The sequence below is a fragment of the Oncorhynchus masou genome, chromosome 1, assembly GCF_036934945.1.
Source record: "Oncorhynchus masou masou isolate Uvic2021 chromosome 1, UVic_Omas_1.1, whole genome shotgun sequence".
NCBI lineage: Eukaryota > Metazoa > Chordata > Actinopteri > Salmoniformes > Salmonidae > Oncorhynchus > Oncorhynchus masou.
In genome coordinates this window covers 19,475,769-19,496,978 of record NC_088212.1, presented here as the reverse complement: position 1 = coordinate 19,496,978, position 21,210 = coordinate 19,475,769, and positions in this window count along the sequence as shown.

The window sequence follows — 21,210 nt, the reverse complement described above, 5'->3', positions numbered from 1 at the left end:
TTCAGTGCTCAGTTGTCTCCATCCAGTCTGTCCCCAAACAATTTGATTTGTTGGTTTTAAGCATTAACCTTTAAAATAGCTCTTTGTTGACTGTTTCTGGGTGTTATTGTCCTCCATCAGCACCGGCCTGTACCATACCTGCCCTATACTCTCTCCTGGCCCCTTACACTAAGTCTGAATTTGTCATGCTAGGTGACCTAAACTGGGACATTCTTGAACCACCTGACCAAGTCCTGACCAAGTCCTGAAGCAATGGGACTCCCTAAATCTTTCTCAGATTATTACCAATCCCACAAGGTATGCCCCCTTAAAGAACATTTTAATTAAAAACAGGTTCAGCCTCTGGTTTGACAGTGATCTGGCAGAGTTACTCCACCTCAATAATTCCATTTGGTGAAAGGCTCAGCACATGCATACTCAGGCTGACTGGTTCTTGTTCAGGCAAATGAGAGATAAATGCACTCAGGCTATTCGGATGGTTAAAGTTAGTTACTTTAAGGAGCAGTTCTCTCTCTGTGGGTGAAACCCTAAGAAGTTCTGCAGAATGGTTAAAGACCTGGAGAATAAACCCTCCTCCTCACAGCTGCCCATGTCCCTTAAAGTTGATGATGTGGTTGTTACTGCCAAGGAACACGTGGCTGAGCTCTTTAATCACAACTTCATTAAGTTAAGATTCCTATTTGACTCAGCCATGCCTCATTGCCCGTCCAACATGTCCTCATCTCCCACCCTTCTAATGCGACTAGCCCCGATGCTCCTCCGTCTTTTTCCCCTGCCTCCCTGCAGGCAGTCACTGAGGTGCTAAAGGAGCTCCTTAAACTTGACCCCCAAAAAACATCTGTGTCAGATGGTTTAGATCCTTTCTTCTTTAAGATTGCAGCCCATATCATCGCCAAGCCTAACGCTGACCTTTTTAATATGTCTCTTCTCTCTGGCGAGGTTCCCATTGCTTGGAAGGCAGCCACAGTACGTCCTTTATTTAAATGGAGAGATCAAGCTGATCCTAACTGTTATAGGCCTAGTTCTATTTTGCCCTGTTAATCAGAAGAGTTGAAAAAACTTGTCAATAATGAACTGACTGGCTTTCTTGATGTCTGTAGTATTCTCTCTGGTATGCAATCTGGTTTCCATTCAGGTTATGGATGTGTCACTGCAACCTCAAAGGTCCTAAATGATGTCACCATTGCCCTTGATTATAAGCAATGTTGTGCTGCTATTTTTATTGACTTGGCCAAAGCTTTTGATACGGTAGACCATCCCATTCTTGTGAGCCGGCTAAGGAGTATTGGTGTCTCTGAGGGGTCTTTGGCCTGGTTTGCTAACTCCCTCTCTCAAAGAGTTCAGTGTATAAAGTAAGAACATCTGCTGTCTCAGCCACTCTCTGTCACCATGGGAGTACCCCAAGGCTCAATCCGAAGCCCCGCACTCTTCTCAATTTACATCAGCAACATAGCTCAGGCAGTGGGAAACTCTCTCATCCATTTATATACAGAAGATACAGTCTTATACTCAGCTGGCCCCTCCCCGGATTTTGTGTTAAACGCTCGACAACAAAGCTTTCTTAGTGTCCATCAAGCTTTCTCTGCTCTTAGGCCTTAACCTTGTTCTGAACACCTCCAAAACAAAGGTAATGTGGTTTGGTAAGAAGAATGCCCCTCTCCCCACTGGTGTGATTACTACCACTGAGGGTTTAGAGCTTGAGGTTGTCACCTCATATAAGAACTTGGGAGTATGGCTCGACGGTAAACTGTCCTTCTCTCAGCACACATCAAAGCTGCAGGCTAAGGTTAAATCTAAACTTGGTTTTCTATATCGTAATCGCTCCTCTTTCACCTCAGCTGCCAATCTGACCCTAATTCAGATGAACATCCTACCCATGCTAGATTACGGAGACGTAATTTATAGATTGGCAGGTAAGGGTGCTCTCGAGCGGCTAGATGTTCTTTACCATTCGGCCATCAGATTTGCTACCAATGCTCCTTATAAAACGCATCACTGCACTCTATACTCTGGAAACTGGTCATCTCTGTATACCCATCGCAAGAACCACTGGTTGATGCTTATTTATAAAATCCTCTTAGGCCAGCACTCCCCCTATCTGAGATACGTACCTACTGCAGCCCTCATCCTCTACATACAACACCCGTTCTGCCAGTCACATTCTGTTAAAGGTCCCCAAAGCACACACATCCCTGGGTCGCTCCTCTTTTCAGTTTGCTTCAGCTAGCGACTGGAACAAGCTGCAAAATTTTATCTCCATCTCTTTTTTCAAAGACTCAATCATGGACACTACTGACAGTGGCTTCTTCACATGATGCATTGTTGTCTTTACCTTCTTGCATACATCTGGTGTCTGTGCCCAATGATGTTTGTACAATGTTTTGTGCTGCTACCATGTTCTGCTGCTGCCATGTTGTTGCTACCATGTTGTAGTCATATGGTGTTGCTACCATGCTGTGTTGTCATGTGTTGCTGCCGTGCTATGTTGTTGTCTAAGGTCTCTCTTTATGTAGTGTTGTGGTGTCTCTCTTGTCGTGATGTGTGTTTTGTCCTATATTTTTATTTTAATCCCAGCCCCCATCCCCGCAGGAGGCCTTTTGCCTTTTGGTAGGCCGTCGTTGTAAGTAATAATTTCTTCTTAACTGACTTGCCTAGTTAAATTAAAAAATATATACAGAAATATTGTAACTGCAGTTTCCAGAAGGCACTGAATGTGTCAGTGACGAGTCCACTGTATTTGGTATTTTGGGGGTATTTTATTAGGATCCCCTATAAGCGGTGTGTAACTGGTAGCAGGGAAGTCAGGCGCAGGAGAGCAGAAATGGGCCAGAGCCCTTTAATGATGCAAAAACTCACTACTTTAAGTTGTTCTGGATAAAGATATTTGCTAAATGTAAGGATACATGTATGTGACCTGGTTCACTGACACATATCTAAGGCGTTTGAATGACTTCACTTCCACCAACCGACTCTTATCAGAGGTATGTCTATGTTGTTGGTGTTTTAGGGTATTAAACCAACAACCCTGGTGTTGCTAGTGCCATGATCTTACCAACTGAGCCACACAGGATCACAGGAGTCTCACAGCTATATGAATACTTGGTGATTCAATTCACCACCAAATGTGATAACCTAGTGTTTGCAAAGGTTATCAGAGTGAGTGGGTTTTCCATCACTGAGGGAGGGTGTGGTTTGAAAATAAGTGTTTGTCATTGTACAATTTCCCTCCCTAATTCAGTCTGTTTACATCCATTGGGTATCTAATGAATATGACCCTGAAATGAATTTCCATTCTGGTAGAGCAGGTAAAATGTAAGGATTGGTTCATTGCGTCAACAGACTACGCGTATATCTGCTGTCTCAGGGATGTGGGTCATTTTCATCACCGTCACAACTGTGTGTATTTGTGAGTTTCTGTACTTTTCTTTTAGATGTTTATATCCAACACTTTCCTCCTATCTCAACAGTTGGATGTTATGTCTGTGTGGCTGCATATGTCTGTGTGACTTTTCTGTGTGATAATCACATACGTTTGCAGCTGTCTAGGTTTCATACAGAGATGTCTGGGAGTTCGTCCGAAGTGGATGATTGCAGCGTGCGTGCAGAACTTGCAGCGGCCTCTGGCCCTGTTGGCTGTGTTCTTCCTGCTGAGGGACTGGCTCATGGCCCGCTACTGATCCTGCCTCTGGGACAGCCTGCAACCTACCAGGAGCACCCTCAACACACACAGGGTCTGGCTCGTTTGGTGAGAGCTGCATTTTCTTTCTTTCTCACTCTCTTTTCTTTGTATAATATCACATTTTTCCTGTATTTTGTCATCCTTTTTGGTGATTCCCATTGTTGTCCCTCTTTTGTCTGTCTTTCTGTCTGTATCTGTCTGTCTATCTGTTTGTCTGTCTGTGCATGCACTGTGGCGTGTATGCTGCTTTTGATGGCAGCGGTGTGCTGGCTGGTCTTTGACAGGGCCAAACAGGGAACACGGCAGCTAGTCTTTCTCCGGTCATCTGCTTTGTACTGCTCATGCTGGTGTTCTCATGGAACCCATTCAGTGTATGGACAAGTGAGAACACACACACACCTTGATACTTCAACTCTGCATGGATCCAGAGACCGGCCGCTGTAGTTCTGACAGATCTTGTGCCTATATGTGTTTGTGTATGATTCCCTGCAAGTCTGTGTGTTTAACTGTGTGTAGGTGTCACGGTGAACTTTACTGCGGGGTGTGGTACTGCAGTTCTTCTTATTTGGACTCATCATCCTCAGAACCAAAGCAGGATTCACTGCTGTAAACTGGCTGGGCCATCAAGTCTAGGTACTGTATACTATACACATACTGTGTACCAGCCAGGGATACTCAGCCAAAGGGTAAAATGGCAATCTATTGGATCACTGATATTGCAAATAATAGCCAGCAAAAAAGCCCTTGTTTTTATTTGGACCATATAGCTAATGTCATCAGCATAATCATATGTCTCTGTCCCCTGTCTGCAGTCCCCAGTCCCTTATCCCAGTACACTCAGCAGACAAAGAGCAAAGTTGGCCTGTTAGTAAAGACTGACCTCAATACTTCAGTCTGTGTTGAAACATCTCTCCTCTGTCACCCAGGTGTTTCTGTCCTACACTGACACCTGCTCTCAGTTTGTCTTTGGCGACAAATACACAGATCACTTCTTTGTATTCTTGATATAGGATCATATGAGTATGTCTGTATATGTGAGACTGAGAAAATTACAGAGAGAGGAAAGAAAAGAGAAACCAAACACACATTTCTTCTCTCGCTCTTCAGGTTCTGCCCATTGTAGTGTTCTTCAGCACTGTCAACTTTGTGCTCTACTACCTTGGCTTCATGCAGTGGCTCATCCTTAAGTTACATCAAAGTACACAAATGGGGGGAATATTTTTGGAACATTGAATCATACCCTCTTTAAATCAGTTCTGATATTATCAGGTCATATCTGACATAACGAGTGCTCTCTGTAGCAAGGATAATAATAACTTATTAAACATATATAGCACTATTGATTACATAAAGAAACCTCCCCCAGGTAACCCTTTATTTGGATAGCCCCAAGTATACTGAACAAAAATATAAACGCAACATGCAACAATTTCAAAGACTTTCCTGAGTTACAGTTCATATAAGGAAACCAGTTAATTGAAATAAATTCATTAGGCCCTAATCTATGGATTTCACATGACTGGGCAGGGATGCAGCCATGGGTGGGCCTGGGAGGGTATAGGCCTGTCCACTTGGGTGCCAGGCCCACCCAATCAGAATGAGGTTTTCCCACAAAAGGGCAGACAGAAATACTCTTCAGTTTCATCAGCTGTCCGGGTGGCTGGTCTCAGACGATCCCGCAGGTGAAGAAGCTGGATGTGGAGGTCCTGGGCTGGCATGGTTACACTTGGTCTGCGGTTGTGAGGCCAGTTGGACGTACTGCCAAATGACCTAAAACGACGTTGGAAGCACGCAATGGTAGAGAAATTAACATTAAATTCTCTGATAACAGCTCTGGTGGACATTCCTGCAGTCAGCATGCCAATTTCACACTCCCTTCCAAACTTGAGACATCTGTGGCATTGTGTTGTGTGACAAAACTGCACATTTTAAAGTGACCTTTAATTGTACTCAGCACAAGTTGCACCCGTGTAATGAGCATGCTGTTTTTGTGCGTATGGAACATTTCTGGGATCTTTTATTTCAGGTCATGAAACATGAGACCAACACTTTATATGTTGCTTTTATATTTTTGTTTAGTATAGTTGGTTTATAGATCTTCAGTAAATATTGAACTATTGTCATCTATTGGGGACTATCCAAACAAAGTGTAACCTAATGCCCAATTTAGTTGTTGAGACATCACTGTAATGTTGCAACAAAATGTGTCATTAGTGAGGTTCTTAGAACGTCGCTATTATGTGACTGTATGCTAAACCATTTCAATGTTGTTCGGCTGTAACACTGTGTCTCTGTATATTGGTGTGTTGTGTCTGTACCGTGGTGTTCTGGCTGATGTAGTGTTCTACTCATATTTTTGTAATGTCCTCTTGCTATAGCTGCTATGGGCCCAGTGCGGGGAGGCAATATTTCCAGGTGTGCCATCAGAAGTCTTATCTCTGGTACAGTTGCATGCTTCATGACTGCATGCATCGCAGGTAATTTTCCAAACAGTGTTTGTGGTATACAAAACATTAAGAACACCTGCTCTTTCCATGACAGACTGACCAAGTGAATCCAGGTGAAAGGTATGATCCCTTATTGATGTCACTTAAATCCACTTCAATCTGTGTAGATGAAGGGGAGGAGACAGGTTGAAGAAGGATTTTTAAGCCTTGAGACAATTGAGACATGGATTGTGTATGTGTGCCATTCAGTGCCTTTGAACGGGGTATGGTAGTAGGTGCCAGGCGCACCAGTTTGTGTCAATAACTTCAACGCTGCCGGGTTTTTCACACAACAGTTTCCTGTGTGTATCAAGAATGGTCCACCACCCAAAGGACATCCACCCAACTTGACACAATGTTGTCAAACAATATTAGGAAGGTGATCCTAATGTTTGGTATACTCCGTGTTTATCTTATCATTAGGGATGCACCAAAGTTATATTTTTGGCCAATATCCAATATTTCCCTTGCCAAAAAAAATATATACCGTTATCACTAACCAATATTTACATTTTTTGCAGCCTTAAGCATTCTAGTACAGTTAAATAGTTGACACACACACAGACCATTTGTTGGCTTTTACATGTCCCCATTACCAGAAAAACATAATCAAAACCTATTTCTTTCACTTATTTGCTGTGCTGTTTCATTATTAATTTGTTCAGTTTCTCAACCAGGATTTCATCATACATGTCAGAGCTGTGAAGTTTCAGCTCTGATGTCCGTGGCCTCTCTTCCTCTGTGCGCACTTTCCCTGTCCGTTTCCATCTTGTCCAGCTGTGTCTAACATTTCACGTAAACCGTGTTTTTTGTCTGCATTGAAGTTGCGGTCCTTGTACCTAGCATTGAGCATGGTGGCGACACAGTAGAGGCTCAGAAAGAATCCCAACAAATCGCTTGTTCACAGCCTCTACTAGAGTACTTTTCCAAGTTAACCCGACGGTCTGTGTTTGCATTTTTGTTGAGCAGGCGTTTCAATGCCATGACAGGTTATTATGTCTGCTGCAAACACAGTTGAGCTTATTTCTCAAGTTAATTGTTCGAATGGAGCTAGGAGTATTAATGTTTCCAAGTTTCAAACATGTTCTCAAATGCCACAGAAATGGCAGCAGCGGTATGAGAACCAGCACATTCATGAACATGCAATACGGCTTTCCTCAGTAGGAAATCCTCGTCGACCCACTGTGCTGTTAGACTCAGCATGCTCATGGGGCTGACATCGCTGGTCCAAATGTCAGTAGTGAAGCTAATAACAGTGACGCCCATAGCAAGTAGCTCATGGATGTGTTTCAACAGTACTGTGTAACTCCGGTAAGGCAACATCTGAAAAATAGCAACCACTTGGTAGTGTACTGGTGTTCGGCCAGTCAGCGAAAGCCAACATCATCCATGACAGAGAACGGTTGATTGTTAAGGGCAATGAATTCCATTATCTTGGCGTTAATGGATTTCGCCTTTGAGTTGTCTCGCTGACATGTTCTTACTCTTTCAAATGACTGCTCGATCCACACAGCAGACATTGTGGGCTAGATTAGGAATGCTGTGTTGCATGTGTAGTGTTATATTTTTTGTGGTGTCATTACGTCATACAGGTATGCACGTCAGCTTTGACATCGATATTAAACTAGACATCGGGCTGATGCCGATGTTGGCATTTTTAGCTAATATCGTCCGATTCCGATATTCTTACCGATATATCGTGCATCCCTACTTATCATTATGCATTATCCTTGGTTGATTTATTTTACCTTTATTTAACTAGGCAAGTCAGTTAAGAACAAATTCTTATTTTCAATTACGGCCTAGGAACAGTGGGTTAACTGCCTGTTTAGGGGCAGAACAACAGATTTGTACTTTGTCAGCTCAGGGATTTGAACTTGCAACCTTCCGGGTTACTAGTCCAACGCTCTAACCACTAGGCTACCCTGCGGACATCATGGTTGCATGTGTGTGCGTTCCCAGGTATGCAGAATATCCCAGAGCTGCTGTGATGACTTCCTAAAGGAAGAGTTTAACTCCACATCAGTCATTAACAGCACTTGGCTCCCCACCTGCTGCGCTGAGCTCTGCCACAGGTACCAGCAGTGTGTGTGTTTATGGGGGACATGGTGTGTTTGTGTGTGTGTGTCCATGTCCTATCAACCTTGCTAAACCTCACTGTGTGTGTGTGTGTTTGTGTGTGTGTGTGTGTGGGGGGGGGGGGGGGTAGAACCTCTAACGTGACTAAGGGAAGAGGATTCAGTGTGGCGTCTCTCAATGGCTGTGGCCCCACCCTTTCCTTCCCATACTTCAACTGCAGCCTGGTCTACCCCCGAGAGGCAAGAGAAGAGGATGGAGAGAAAGAAGGGCATGGAGAGGGGAAGCACCCTGACCTCTTTCTTATCACAGGTGTAGAAATTATATAATCAAATCCAATTTTATTTGTCACATACACATGGTTAGCAGATGTTAATGCGAGTGTAGCGAAATGCTTGTGCTTCTAGTTCCGACAATGCCGTAATAACCAACGAGTAATCTAACCTAACAATTTCACAACTACTACATTATACACACAAGTGTAAAGGGATAAATAATATGTATATAAAGATATATGAATGAATAATGGTACAGAACGGCATAGGCAAGATGCAGTAGATGGTATCGAGTACAGTATATACATATGAGATGAGTAATGTAGGGTATGTAAACAGTGGCATAGTTTAAAGTGGCTAGTGATACATGTATTACATAAAGATGCAGTAGATGATATAGAGTACAGTATATACATATACATATGAGATGGGTAATGTAGGGTATGTAAACATTATATTAAGTGGCATTGTTTAAAGTGGCTAGTGATACATTTTTTACATCAATTTCCATTATTAAAGTGGCTGGAGTTGAGTCAGTATGTTGGCAGCAGCCACTCAATGTTAGTGGTGGCTGTTTAACAGTCTGATGGCCTTGAGATAGAAGCTGTTTTTCAGTCTCTCGGTCCCTGCTTTGATGCACCTGTACTGACCTCACCTTCTGGATGATAGCGGTGTGAACCGGCAGTGGCTCGGGTGGTTGTTGTCCTTGATGATCTTTATTGCCTTCCTGTGACATCGGGTGGTATAGGTGTCCTGGAGGGCAGGTAGTTTGCCCCCGGTGATGCGTTGTGCAGACCTCACTACCCTCTGGAGAGCCTTACGGTTGTGGGCGGAGCAGTTGCTGTACCAGGCGGTGATACAGCCCGACAGGATGCTCTCGATTGTGCATCTGTAGAAGTTTGTGAGTGCTTTTGGTGACAAGCCCAAATTTCTTTAGCCTCCTGAGGTTGAAGAGGCGCTGTTGCGCCTTCTTCACAACGCTGTCTGTGTGGGTGGACCAATTCAGTTGGTCCGTGATGTGTACGCAGAGGAACTTAAAACTTACTACCCTCTCCACTACTGTCCCGTCGATGTGGATAGGGGGGTGCTCCCTCTGCTGTTTTCTGAAGTCCACGATCATCTCCTTTATTTTGTTGACGTTGAGTGTGAGGTTATTTTCCTGACACCACACTCCGAAGGCCCTCACCTCCTCCCTGTAGGCCGTCTCGTCGTTGTTAGTAATCAAGCCTACCATTGTGGTGTCGTCCGCAAACTTGATGATTGAGTTGGAGGCGTGCTTGGCCACGCAGTCTTGGGGGAACAGGGAGTACAGGAGAGGGCTCAGAACGCACCCTTGTGGGGCCCCAGTGTTGAGGATCAGCGGGGTGGAGATGTTGTTACCTTGACTAGTCTCTCAAAGCACTTCATGATGACGGAAGTGAGTGCTACGGGGCGGAAGCGTTTAGCTCAGCTAAAGCGTTACCTTAGCTTTCTTGGGAACAGGAACAATGGTGGCCCTCTTGAAGCATGTGGGAACAGCAGACTGGGATAAGGATTGATTGAATATGTCCATAAACACACCAGCCAGTTGGTCTGCGCATGCTCTGAGGACGCGGCTGGGGATACCGTCTGGGCCTGCGGCCTTGCGAGGTTTAACTCATTTAAATGTTTTACTCATGTCGGCTGCAGTGAAGGAGAGTCCGCAGGTTTTGGTAGCGGGCCGTGTCAGTGGCACTGTATTGTCCTCAATGCGAGCAAAAAAGTTATTTAGTCTGTCTGGGAGCAAGACATCCTGGTCCGCGACGGGGCTGGTTTTCTTTTTGTAATCCGTGATTGATTGTAGACCCTGCCACATACCTCTTGTGTCTGAACCGTTGAATTGCGACTCTACTTTGTCTCTATACTGATGCTTAGCTTGTTTGATTGCCTTGCGGAGGGAATAGCTACACTGTTTGTATTCGGTCATGTTTCCGGTCACCTTGCCCTGGTTAAAAGCAGTGGTTCGTGCTTTCAGTTTCGTGCGAATGCTGCCATCAATCCACGGTTTCTGGTTTGGGAATGTTTTAATCGTTGTTGTGGGTATAACATCATCAATGCACTTTCTAATTAACTTGCTCATATAATTTTCCATTTTGAGGAAGTTTGTAATGACGTATATTTTTCTAAATATAAAGATATTTTCATATTGATGTCATTTGTGCTGCTGTTTTTAGATTAAGTATTTGTAATACTCTTAAGTTTCCTGAAACCTACAGTATATAGCTTGTGACCACTAGGGGACACTACAGTATTATTTGTTGGTATACATGCTTGTTTCCGGGTGATTCAGTTGACCAGGTGTCTGTCTGTCTGTCCCCAATGGCCAGGCTTTTTTCCCCCTGCGTCAAAGAACCTTCTACTACTGACCATCACGTCCTGGAGTTCAGATATGCATGCAGACAGCAATAGCAGAATAGTTTGGAGAAAGGAGGGAAGGAGAGGAAGGAAGGGAACGGGAATAAAGAAAGCTAAAGACAGAAAACAGAGAGAAGCCAATATTACATTGAACAAAAATATTAACACTACCATTTAAGATGTAACTGAGTTACAGTTCATAAGGAAATCAGTCAATTGAAATAAATTCATTAGACCCTAATATATGGATTCCACATGACTGGGAATACAGATATGCATCTGTTGGTCACAGATACCATTAAAAAAAATGTAGGGGCATGGATCAGAACCAGTCAGTATCTGGTGTCACCACCATTTGCCTCATGCAGCGCAACACATCACCTTCACATAGAGTTGAGCAGGCTGTGGATTGTGGAATGTTGTCTCACTCCTCCTAAATGGCAGTGTGAAGTTGCTGGATATCAAATCTAATAAAATGTATTTATATAGCCATTCGTACATCAGCTGATATCTCAAAGTGCTGTACAGAAACCTAGCCTAAAACCCCAAACAGCAAGCAATGCAGGTGTTGAAGCACAGTGGCTACGAAAAACTCCCTAGAAAGGCCAAAACCTAGGAAGAAACCTAGAGAGGAACCAGGCTATGAGGGGTGGCCAGTCCTCTTCTAGCTGTGCCGGGTGGAGATTATAACAGAACATGGCCAAGAAGTTCAAATGTTCATAAATGACCAGCATGGTCAAATAATAGGTCTGGGACAGGTAGCACGTCCGGTGAACAGGTCAGGATTCCATAGCCGCAGGCAGAACAGTTGAAACTGGAGCAGCAGCACGGCCAGGTGGACTGGGGACAGCAAGGAGTCATCATGCCAGGTAGTCCTGAGGCATGGTCCTAGAGCTCAGGTCCTCCGAGAGAAAGAAAGAGAGAATTAGAGAGAGCATGCTTCAATTCACACAGGACACCGGATAAGACAGGAGACGTACTCCAGATATAACAAACTGACCCTAGCCCCCGACACATAAACTACTGCAGCATAAATACTGGAGGCTGAGACAGGAGGGGTCAGGAGACACTGTGGCCCCATCCGATGATACCCCCGGACAGGGCCAAACAGGAAGAGTATAACCCCACCCACTTTGCCAAAGCACAGCCCCCACACCACTATAGGGATATCTTCAACCACCTGAGACAAGGCCGTCCTGAGACAAGGCCGAGTATAGCCCACAAAGATCTCCACCACGGCACAACCCAAGGGGGGGCGCCAACCCAGACAGGAAGATCACATCAGTGACTCAACCCACTCAAGTGACGCACCCCTTCTAGGGATGGCATGAAAGAGCATCAGTAAGCCAGTGACTCAGACCCGTAATAGGGTTAGAGGCAGAGAATCCCAGTGGAAAGAGGAGAACCGGCCAGGCAGAGACATCAAGGGCGGTTCGTTGCTCCAGAGCCTTTCCGACATGGGGCTGTGCATTATGCTGAAACATGAGATGGCGGTGGATGAATGGCACGACAATGGGCATCTGGATCTTGTCAGGGCATCTCTGTGCATTCAAATTGCCATCGATAAAATGCAATTGTGTTCATGGTCTGTAGTTTATGCCTGCCCATACCATAACCCCACCATGGGGCACTCTGTTCACATCAGCTAACTTCTCGCCAACACAACACCATACAAAATGTCTGCCATCGATGTCTTCACTATTATTCTACAATGTAGAAAATAGTACAAAAAAATAAAAACCCTTGAATGAGTAGGTGTGTCCAAACTTTTGACTGGTACAGTATATATATATATATATACACACACACACACACACACACACACACACACACACACACACACACACACACACACACACACACACACACACACACACACACACACACACACACACACACACACACACACACACACACACGTAGGACAAAGACAGGTTGAGATGGTACACACATACATGGTATAGGAAGGACAATAAAGTTGTATGATCTTAAATTTGATCACCCTGTTGCATGAGAACTCTCCTGCATTGCAGGAATTTACATTACATTTAAGTCATTTAGCAGACGCTCTTATCCAGAGCGACTTACAAATTGGTGAATTCACCTTCTGATATCCAGTGGAACAGCCACTTTACAATAGTGCATCTAAATCATTTAAGGGGGGGGGTGAGAAGGATTACTTATCCTATCCTAGGTATTCCTTGAAGAGGTGGGAATGTAACTTCTAGTGTATTGCAGGTTTAACGATGCTTCTGACGTTTTAATTTCGGACTGGATTTTCCCTTATGAAACATGTATCTTCTCCAACAATGGCCATTAATTATAATCCACATTTTCTGTTGCTGCAGGGTTGTTTTCCTGTTGTAGCAAACTGGTTAAAATATTAAGATCCTACATCTGTCACGCCCTGGCCATAGAGCGGCTTTTATTCCCTATTTTGGTTAGGCCAGGGTGTGATTAGGGTGGACATTCTATGTTCCTTTTTCTATGTTTTTGTATTTCTTTGTTTTTGGCCGGGTATGGTTCTCAATCAGGGACAGCTGTCTATCGTTGTCTCTGATTGAGAACCATACTTAGATACCTCTTGCCCACATGGGTTTTGTGGGTAGTTGCTTTATGTTTTGTACCTGACGGAGCTGTTTCGGTTGTGCTTTTTGTTACTTTGTATTTAGTGTTCAGTTCTATTTAATAAATGACGACCACGTGCTGCGCTTTGGTCCTCACCTTCTTCCACCAACGGCCGTTACAACATCTGTAATTCCACTAAATGGTCATTTCACCCTGAAGTATACTGTTTTTTGTTGATACTGCTGCAAGTGAGGTGACTAATGGAAATAGACATGTAGGCATGTTGTAAATACCTTTTTAGTTCCGTTCACTTGTTTGGATTCCTCTAAAATAATTATACTCTTGAGAAACCATGTAAACAATTCAATCATTTTGGTAGGGCCTATTACTTCTAGAGCTTAACCCAGGGCCGGCTCCAAGCATAACCAACAGTCAATATGCCATGTAGACTAACAATTTTTAGATTGGTAAGTTAGTCTAGTCAATTATCTAAACTTGTAGGAATCATGGCTGAATACTGACCGAGCACGTGCCCTGATCTTCAGGGGGCCACCATTGATTTGGTTAGCCACTCACAGATATCATTAACATGGAAAAATGTGTAGAATTGCAGGTAATTCTTTAAAACTGCAGTTTTGTGGCATTAGTGCTTAATATTAACTTATATTGGAGAATCCCATATGCCTAAACAGAAGGATGGGTTTAATTCAAAACAGGAGTTTATGACAGATTGCCTATTCTGAATGCAGCAGTTGAGGTAAGGAGCTGATACATGAGCAGGTGTCCCGGTTAGAGGACAAGTGTAGGACAGAGAGTTGGTGTATCAGTTTAGAGAGTTTCAGCTGCCATTTATTTAGTCCTTTCAATTATCCATTTCATTTCCATAATTGTGTGCTAAAAATACAGCACATATTTGCATTAGGATATTTTACTTCAAACATATTCATCGACATACATGCAGTATTTCATATAACCTAAATTCTTTCCTAAACATTTACACAATATATTCATAAAATGTATAAATCAGAATTTCAATACATATGTTATCATTCCTTTTCAAATCCACATGCGGCAACAACTCAACATCCTACCGCTTATTATACAACACCGCATCTTGCATCTATACACAAATTAAGTAAAAAGTAAATATTTCGGGTTTCTCGCTGTGGATATTGTGACACACAGATAACAAAGACAAATGCGGGAAAATTCTTCACAACTCCATGGATTGTTTGGCACTGAACTAAAAGACAAAAGGAATGTGTTTATTAACAAGTGAATTGGTTGTAGGTGCGCTCAAAGCAGAAAGATATATAGAGATATCTCTAGTGCCCAAAAGCTTGTATAACATGGGCTGCCCCATTTAGGTCTGATACATAGCGATCTCTACACATCTCTAGTGCTCAGAGGTGCCTGCAATTAAAGGGTCCGTTAACAAAAAAGTGCAATTAAAAGACACAGAGAACTAAAAAGTGTCAGAAAATGAGAGCCTTTTGTACAAGTTAGTTCTGGGTCCTGATTATCTATCCATTCTATGGCACATTTCAGACAAATTCATTCTACTTTTAAGATGAGATCAACTTTATTGCCTTCCTGGTGGCGAAATGCATTGGACAGCCAATATTGCTGCATAAAAATTAATATAAAACGTGTATTATTTTCATTTATTTGGCCCCACGCAAATTCGTGTTGCTTGTTTGTTCTGGGAACCGTGTGGCACTTGCAATTCCCTGTAAAACCTTAGATTAGAGGTGTTTATTCTAAAGCCCGGGTTCCGGCAAGCGGAGTGTCTGACTGCCTATAAACGCACGGGCGCTCAGCTTCCCACTGTGAGCTCATATACGTTTCCCTGGAGACAAGTGGGGGGCCTGGTTGGCCACATGCTGTGTGCAGACCTAAGGAGTGGCGTTTTACCCAAAATCATTGTTTATTTCCCTTTTAGCGCTCATGAATGTTCCTGCTCTAGTCCGCACAATCTCTCGGAAATGCACCGGCGCCATTATGTGTTCTCGGTTTCACTAATTCTCGAGGCCTAACCAATTGGGTTGATCATTGTTTTTAGATTACTTGCTCTCTTCAACCCAGAGCACTACACTAAGTGATTTTAATTTATGGTGAATTTCTATCACATCGTTACTTTTGCCCTTGGCCCACATTAGACAGATTCTGTTTACTGGTTGCTGATGTTTTTTTGTTTTGTTACATTTTTACAAATTGCACTGCAAGTCGAGTTGGACTATATTTTCCTTTATAAAGTATTGGTTGGAGAGACGTCTGTTTTAATATTGTTTTTTTTTACACATTTCACAGCGCTCATTCAGTTATTCCAGAGATTTCCACGTGTTTACAGGGCTTTTTGATGATAAATGTGGACATTTATGGAATTACTAATGCCACCTTGGCAACCAGTGTCCATAAGTGAGTCGGGGCTGCCATAAGAGAGAGAGAGAGATTATGATGCTGGAGTAGTGTCTGGTCCAATAAATATTACATTCTCATCAAGAAACCCAAATCACCAAATGACCCACTACAATTTTGTCCATATGAGTTATGCAACTCCAAACAAAAAACTTTTCCAGATGAACAAAGTCAACCTGTGGAATTGTTTAAGGGTGTTGCATAGAGCCCCTCGAACATTTCCTTAGGTAAGGGCATAATTGAAGGGTATTATGGTAGTTTAAAGGCATGTATGTCAGAGTCTATGGTTACCATGGAGACGATCTGACTCACTGACTGAACCTCTTGTCAAAGACATCTCATAGATTTTGGAAGATGGCTGAATAGAACCTCTACATTCAAGACAGGAGAAAGAAATTGATTCAGACGATAATAAAACACGTTTCTTTTAGTAACTTTTTTCTTAACTTGTTTCTATTACTTTCTAGCATGTCTAGCTAATTTACAGAGTAGGTAGCCAACTAGCCAGCTAGCATTGCAGTCATGGATTGTGCACAGTGCACCTTCCATTGTTTAGCTAAATTCTTTAGATAGCTAGTTACAATAAGTAGCTAGCTAGTTGGATGATGGTTTCCTTTTGAAACCAGGGCAGAGGAAAGCAACATTCACCTCCACAAATACTGTTTACATTGGTATCTATACTGAATGAAGCATTTAAGGGACCTCATGGGCACCCTTAACATCGCCTTAAAATGTTTTGTGCAACTTAGTTAAGGAAACCTTAAGGGAAATGAAAATGGGAACATTAATTTAAAATATGTTATGCAACCGGCCCGACTGCATCATTAAAACCCCTAACAGGTCTGGGTCTATGTGCAAGTGAAGAAGCTACAGAATGTATTGTTCAGTCTGGTGTTATACAACAGCTACTACATACTTCTGGCCTTGATCTGCCTGTGCATCCACTCAGCCCTAGGATAGGGTCACACAGGGCACACGCACAAAAACTCCACGAAGTGTGGTGACATCATGGTTGAGCTCATACATGCGAGTGGTCCAACATTGGTATTTTTTTCAGGGAACACTTGCAGACAACCATTCAATCAGCCAGTTCAATTTCTTCCCCCCACTAGCTGCGTTTATTAATTGGATTTCTGTCTGAAAGGCATCTCAATTACTGCAAAGGAACATTTCTCAAAGATGTTTCCCTCAAATCAGAGATGTTAATTTCTGTTTTCCGAGGCCTCGGTAAAGAGCATCTGGTGCTTCTGGAAGGACATGTGCTCTGGGTTGTTCCCTTCTTCCACAGGAGAAGCTTTCTGTGTGGTCTAATTGATACCAAGTCCATGCACCTTCCAGCTCTGTCTCCGGCTGATTTACATGGTTGAAGGCTTGTCATTTAAAGGCATAATCCGGCACATTTCCTGTTGGTCATTTTAATATCCATTGATTCTTGAAGAATCTAACTTGTATATGAGCTCAGTACAACTGACTGTCTTACCCTGGCATAACCCAAAATATACGCTTGATTAAGTCCCCTTTATTTTATAGCGACCCGGGACGATTAAACACTGTTGCTTAGGCTAAAGGCCATCAATGATTCCTCTCCAGCAAATTCGACTTTGGGCTGTCTTCTCAATCTCATTCCAGGAGAAGTCCATCTTTCTGCTTTACTTCAGTGTTTTTTTTCTTCATCCTCCCTTCCTTCATTTTCTCCTGTGGATTCCATATCCAGAAAGCTGCCCTTCAATGTATTAAAAAAAAAGGAGTTAAATGGTTTCATTATATTAAATACAAAAGTAGTTGAATCAGCAGAACGGACCACTTTCTAAACAAGATGTGCCAACATTTTCTATTAAGAAAACAAACACTGGTACTTTAAATGTTATTCTCCAGCGCATGATCATTTACTCTAATTGATAAGACTATTGGTTGCCAGCTGTTACATTTTCGGTTTAACAGATTAATAACACTAATCAAGTCCCCAGACAGAGTGACTGTGTTTCTGACTGAGGGAGACGCTGATGATCATAATTATGTTGGTATAATTCAGCATAACCTCTGTTGCCGAAGCGCTAGTTGTTTACAGAGTGCTGGTGTGTGGCGACAATTAAGTGATTAGCAGCGGGCTCTCTGGTGGCTCGTGTCGCTCCAGCTGTGTGGCACTCATAGACATGATGTTCCTGCTCCTAGTGCCTCACTGTTAAGAACACTTATCAACCAAACCTGTTTTAATCCAGACGAAGAACCATAGATATAGGGAGCTTGGGGCAAAGGTGACAATTAGAAGAGGGTTGGAGTCAACTTTAGCCCCCTCTCTCTAACACACACAGTTCCTTTTGAGGTATAATGTTTTCCTTAATTTATCCTTTTCTCAGTGGCTTCCTGATGACCTTTTTCATATCATGAATGAAAGGCAATATCTAAACCAATAAACACCCAAAAGTACCAATAAACACACATAAGCAAGTCAATACACACACAAACAAACAAACATAAAAAATGCTTCTGTACAGTGTCGATTTGAACACCTCAGCGCCCAGAAAAAAAACAAGTAACCGTCCAGCACACGTGAAATTTGGTACTGGATTCAGAGATTAGATCAATATCTACATGGATAGTTCAGTGGGTGGCGTGAGGTGGTCTGTGTCAACTCCCTAAAGGAGGCATGTAATAAAAGACTGTGCATAGGTCTATGACCCTCACCTCCTGTCCTCCTCCCTAACACAAGAGAACAGGTTTGTGTTCATTAGGGCACGCAATGGAAAACATTTTTCAACAAATCACAAAAATCCAGTCTGTTTCTTCCATTTGTTGCCTAATGAACACAACACATGGCTTCCAGCTATTCAGAATTGGGAAGGTAAGGGGTTGAGGTGGTGTCAGGTCAACATGAACATGATTTATACCATTTTCATTCAATTACCCTCTAATTGATGAGTTTGACAGACCGCTCTCCCATTTAGTGAAGGACAAGTGAAGGCCAATGAATTCAGTCTTTTGTCTGAATCACCCATTCTCTCAATCTTTTCATACATTTTCAAATGTATGTGATTATTGCGTATGGTGTGAGAATGGACTGACTGTGCCTTGGAAGTGGGTTTATTTATTTTATTTCACCTTTATTTAACCAGGTAGGCTAGTTGAGAACAAGTTCTCATTTGCAACTGCGACCTGGCCAAGATGGGGCGGCAGTGTAGCCGAGTGGTTAGAGCGTTGGACTAGTAACCGGAAGGTTGAGAGTTCAAACCCCCGAGCTGACAAGGTACAAATCTGTCGTTCTGCCCCTGAACAGGCAGTTAACCCACTGTTCCCAGGCTGTCATTGAAAATAAGAATTTGTTCTTAACTGACTTGCCCGGTTAAATAAAGGTAAAATAAAAAAAATAAAAAAAAATAAAGCGTAGCAATTCGACACATACAGTGCCTTGCAAAAGTATTCGGCCCCCTTGAACTTTGCGACCTATTGCCACATTTCAGGCTTCAAACATAAAGATATAAAACTGTATTTTTTTGTGAAGAATCAACAACAAGTGGGACACAATCCTGAAGTGGAACAACATTTATTGGATATTTCAAACTTTTTTAACAAATCAAAAACTGAAAAATTGGGCGTGCAAAATTATACAGCCCCCTTAAGTTAATACTTTGTAGCGTCACCTTTTGCTGCGATTACAGCTGTAAGTCGCTTGGGGTATGTCTCTATCAGTTTTGCACATCGAGAGACTGACATTTTTTCCCATTCCTCCTTGCAAAACAGCTCGAGCTCAGTGAGGTTGGATGGAGAGCATTTGTGAACAGCAGTTTTCAGTTCTTTCCACAGATTCTCGATTGGATTCAGGTCTGGACTTTGACTTGGCCATTCTAACACCTGGATATGTTTATTTTTGAACCATTCCATTGTAGATTTTACTTTATGTTTTGGATCATTGTCTTGTTTGAAGACAAATCTCCGTCCCAGTCTCAGGTCTTTTGCAGACTCCATCAGGTTTTCTTCCAGAATGGTCCTGTTAACCATCTTCCCTGTCCCTGCTGAAGAAAAGCAGGCCCAAACCATGATGCTGCCACCACCATGTTTGACAGTGGGTATGGTGTGTTCAGGGTGATGGGCTGTGTTGCTTTTATGCCAAACATAACGTTTTGCATTGTTGCCAAAAAGTTCAATTTTGGTTTAATCTGACCAGAGCACATTCTTCCACATGTTTGGTGTGTCTCCCATGTGGCTTGTGGCAAACTTTAAACAACACTTTTTATGGATATCTTTAAGAAATGGCTTTCTTCTTGCCACTCTTCCATAAAGGCCAGATTTGTGCAATATACGACTGATTGTTGTCCTATGGACAGAGTCTCCCACCTCAGCTGTAGATCTCTGCAGTTCATCCAGAGTGATCATGGGCCTCTTGGCTGCATCTCTGATCAGTCTTCTCCTTGTATGAGCTGACAGTTTAGAGGGACGGCCAGGTCTTGATAGATTTGCAGTGGTCTGATACTCGTTCCATTTCAATATTATCGCTTGCACAGTGCTCCTTGGGATGTTTAAAGCTTGGGAAATCTTTTTGTATCCAAATCCGGCTTTAAACTTCTTCACAACAGTATCTCGGACCTGCCTGGTGTGTTCCTTGTTCTTCATGATGCTCTCTGCGCTTTTAACGGACCTCTGAGACTATCACAGTGCAGGTGCATTTATACGGAGACTTGATTACACACAGGTGGATTGTATTTATCATCATTAGTCATTTAGGTCAACATTGGATCATTCAGAGATCATCACTGAACTTCTGGAGAGAGTTTGCTACACTGAAAGTAAAGGGGCTGAATAATTTTGCACGTCCAATTTTTCAGTTTTTGATTTGTTAAAAATGTTTGAAATATCCAATAAAATGTCGTTCCACTTCATGATTGTGTCCCACTTGTTGTTGATTCTTCACAAAAAATACAGTTTTAGATCTTTATGTTTGAAGCCTGAAATGTGGCAAAAGGTCGCAAAGTTCAAGGGGGCCGAATACTTTCGCAAGGCACTGTACAACAACACAGAGTTACACATGGAATAAACAAAACATACAGTCAACAATACGGTAGAGCAAAAGGTAAGGAAGGAAAAGCCGTTCCCACTGGGCACACAGGTTGAATTCATGTTTGACGTGGAAGACATTGAATTGACGTCTGTGTCCAGTGAGTTGTTCGTCGAAGTGCTGTTAAAGCTCTTTCAGCGCACCCAGGGTATGGCTTTTCCATTAGTCTGGTAAGGTTAACTATGCACCGCTGCACTGAATGGATGCAAAATACCAAATCAATTTAGTTCAGTAATTGCAGTTTTACCCCCCCATCACTTATAATCCTTTTCGTATTGTTTTTTT